The sequence below is a fragment of the Myotis myotis genome, unplaced genomic scaffold (assembly GCF_014108235.1).
Source record: "Myotis myotis isolate mMyoMyo1 unplaced genomic scaffold, mMyoMyo1.p scaffold_m19_p_19, whole genome shotgun sequence".
Lineage (NCBI taxonomy): Eukaryota > Metazoa > Chordata > Mammalia > Chiroptera > Vespertilionidae > Myotis > Myotis myotis.
Window position 1 is genome coordinate 950,542 of NW_023416323.1, and position 4,191 is coordinate 954,732.

General features: G+C 38.6%; 1 non-coding gene across 1 annotated transcript; it reads right to left on the bottom strand.

The window, feature by feature from the left end:
• Positions 1-693: 693 nt before the first annotated feature.
• LOC118674901 lies at positions 694-800 on the bottom strand. Its single transcript, XR_004973747.1, has one exon. It is a non-coding gene; the product is annotated as a U6 spliceosomal RNA (small nuclear RNA).
• Between the last annotated feature and the right edge of the window lie 3,391 nt (positions 801-4,191).

Genomic DNA, 4,191 nt, shown 5'->3' on the forward strand with positions numbered 1-4,191 from the left:
TAGGTTGCCGCTTCAAAAAAAAAAAAAAATATATATATATATATATGATGGTTCAGCTCGGTCAGTTCTTAGGCACTATTAGAGCTTGACTTTTTTTTTCTTTTCTTTTTTCTAAATTAAAAAAAAATCACAGTATTAATAAGTGTGACTTGAAAAGTCAATGTGGATGAATAGGGCAGAAAGTTAAAGGATCTCAAAGTCTGGTAGCCCCTGGATGCCTCTAACCCTCTGACAGTTTATCTTGTGTGAGCTATTCATTCGGAAATGCTGGACACATGAAAAGGAAAAGTGATCTCTCACCACCCCACAGAATAAATACCAAAAGTTTCCCATTTATATTGGTTTTAAATATTCATTTTTAAATTAGTTTTCTGGCAAGTGAAAGAAAATACAGTCAAGAAAGTGAGGGAAATACTGTTAACTTGAAAAAGCCTCGAATGTATGTTGAAAATGTTTCTTTCTTCAGCTCACCTTCAAACGTCTCATAATCTATATCCAGCCTGCTCTTGACATCATAAATACAATAGGATGTTTTACTTTTCTACAAGAGCATGATTATTCAAAAAGTAGGTGTGGATGTATGGTATCGCACTTAAGTAACTAACAAATTCAACTTTTTTAGGGCACTTTGAGGTATGCTAGGGTGTCTCAAAAAATGTATACACTTTAACAACTGGTAGCTCTTTTTTGTTGTTAAATATGGGACACTTCATGAATTTGCGTGCCATCCTTGCGCAGGGGCTATGCTAACCTTCTCTGTATTGTTCTAATTTTAGTATATGTGCTGCCAAAGCGAGCAATGATAGCTCAACTTTGAAAATGCAATGTATTTTAATAAACACTGCTTTGGTAATTATTCAAAGTGTGTGTACACATTTTGGAGGGACACCCTATATTTAGTCTCTAGCCAGGTAGCTCAGTTGGTTTTGCCCTGCTACACCAAGGTTACAGATTTGATCCCTGGTCAGGGCACATACAAGGAGCAACCAATGAATGCATGAATGGGTGGAGCAACAAGTCAATGTTTCTCTCCCTTCCCTTCCCTCTCTAAAGTCAATCAATAAATTTTTTGTTAAAGTGTATGCTATGAATTGGTATATGTATAGTAAGTACATTGTGAATGTACTTACAATCTAACTTACACATCCATCAACTCACATTGCTAACTTTGTGGTGGGAACCTTTAAGATCTACTTTCAGCAAATTTCAGCTGTAGTCAACGTGGAATACACTAGATCCTCAGACCTTAATCATCTTATAACTGAAGGTTTGCACCCTTGAGCCAACCTCTCCCTACTTCCCCCACCCCCACCTGCATCCCCCAGGCAACCACCACCGTTCTACTCTGTTTCTATGAGTTTAGCTTTTTTCCTCCCTTAGATTCCACATATAATTCTACTAGGCAGTATTTGTCTTTCTCTGTCTGGCTTCTTTCAGTTAACATAATGCCCTCCTGTTACATTCATGTTATTGCAAATATTTCTCCATATTGTCTATAAAACAATGATTAGAGTTAGAGGCTCAATTTGATTCATTTTTTTAAAAATATATTTTATTGATTTCAGAGAAAGGAGAGGGAGAGATATAAACATCAATGATCAGAGAATCATTGATCACTGCCTCCTACACACCCCCTACTGGGGATCGAGCATGCAACCCCGGCATGTGCCCTGACTAGGAATTGAACACTCAACCACTGAGCCACATGGGCTGGGCTAATTCATTTTTTTTCAGAAAGAATACTTTATGGGTGGTTCTGTTTGTATCTCCTGAAAGTTGCCAAGATATCCTAAAAGAGAACAAGATAAGAACACGTCCTCTACTAACTATCAAGACTCATTGAAAGCCTGGTGGCGTGGCTCAGTGGTTGAGCGTCAACCTATGAACCAGGAGGTCATGGTTTGATTCCCCTTCAGGGCACGTGCCTGGGTTGAGGGCTTGATCCCCAGTAGGGGGCGTGCAGGAGGCAGCTGATCAATGATTCTCTCTCATCATTGATGTTTCTATCTCTATCTCCCTCTCCTTTCCTCTCTGAAATCAATAAAAATTTATATTTAAAAAAAAGACTCATTGCAAAGCTATAGTAACTAAAGTACTGTGGTTTTGGTAAAAATATTGAAAAATAGATCAATCAAAGGAAATTGAGAACCAAAACAGACCTGTAATTATGTATAGATTAATGGTTTTCTTTAAACATGGTACTGCAAAGTAGTGGGGAATGAGGCAAAATTTCGGTAACTGGCATAGGAAGAACTAGATATTCCTATGAAGAATAATTAAATTCTGCCAGAGGCAATATACACCTTGAAGATCCCATAAGTTGATTTTAATTTCATCACCTACCAAAAAATAAATTTCAAAAAAAAAGAGAAAGGGAAGTTTTTTTAAAAAATGTGCATGGCCCTAGCTGGTTTGGCTCAGTGGATAGAGCATTGGGAGGGTCCCGGGTTCAATTCCAGTCAAGGGCATGTGCTTGGGTTGCAGGCTTGATCCCCAGTAGGGGGCGTTCGGGAGGCAGCTGATCAATGATTCTCTCATCATTGATGTTTCTATCTCTATCTCCCTCTCCCTTCCTTTCTGAAATCAATAAAAATATTTTTTAAAAATGTGCATGTACACAGAAGTATCAATATATGTACAAATTCACTTGTATAGAATAATGACTCAAACACATTACCAACTGTATATGAGATTTTATATAATTTTTACAGAAAGGTTTAAATTATTTCAAAACAATTAAGTTTAAAGAAACGCAGGAGTTGGGAGGCTGGGTGAGAGGTACAAACTGGCAGTCACAAAGCAGTCCTGTGGCTGTAAAGTGCAGCACAGGGGGTCTATATAATGAGAGTCTCATCAACTGTTACAGCAGAATGACCAGTCACTATGATGCCCACTGATCACCAGCGGGCAGACGCTCAAGGCAGGAGCTGCCCTCTGGTGGTGAGTGCGCTCCCACAGGGGGCGTGCCGCTCAGCTGCCAGAAGCCAGGCTCACCGCTAGTGAGAGCAGCAGCAGTGGCAGGAGCCTCCCCCGACTCTGCAGCAGCGCTAAGGAGCAGCAAGCAGGGCGGCGTTAAGGAGCGAGGGTCCCAGACTGCGAGATGGCGCATGCCAGGCTGAGGGATTCCCTCCTCCAGTGCATGATTTTCGTGCACCGGGCCTCTAGTATAGTCAGTAATATTTTAATAACTATGTATGGTGCCAGGTGGATACTAGACTTACTGGGGATCACTTCTTCTTAAGTTATATAAATGTCTAACCACTATGCTGTACTGATATAACATTGAATGTTGACTGTAATTTAAAATTTTTTTAAAAATATCATCAACTAGATTAGGAGTCAGCAAACTATAGCTTGTGGGCCAAAACCAGCCTGCCACCTCGTTTAGTATGGCCCATGAACTAAGAATAGTTTATATACCCTGGCTGCTGTTCTCAGTGGTTAGAGCACTGGCCCTGGCACTGAAGGGTTGTCGGTTCAATTTCTGTCAAAGGCACATACCTTGGCTTCAGGTTTGATCCCTGGCCTCAGTCAGGGCATGTGCAGGAGGCAACCCATCTAGGTGTCTCTCTCACATCAATGTTTCCATCTCTCTTTCTCTAAAAATCAATGGAAAAATATATCCTCAGATGAGGATTAACAACAAAAATACCCCACAAAAATAACAAAGAATGTATTCTACATTTTTAAGAGATGGGGGGGAAATGAAAAGAGTATTTCATGACACCTGGAAAATATATAATAAATTCAAATTTCAGTGTCCATAATAGTTTTATTGGAACACAAAAAATGCAAAATCCCATTTAGAGATAACTAGAATACCTACCTAATGCATTTATACCTTTTTTTAAAAAAAAAAATGTGATCACATGAAAATCCCAAGATTTGTTTTCCAAATGAATATATTCTGGACATCATCCAACATCGTTTACTACAAATTTACCTTCTCCCATTTGATATTTGCATAGTGTTCCTCTGGATCAATGAATTGTAAAACACTTTGATAATCAATGATTATTTCTATGTTTGTTTTTATAATCAATAATGTAATTAATGTTCATATATATGAACATTACAAACACAAATTCACTTCTGAAGAGCTAAGATTCACCTCTGGGGATATATTCTTTAATTTTAATCCAATATACTGAATGAAATAAAGCAATCATATTATGAGTCCTTGACTATAGG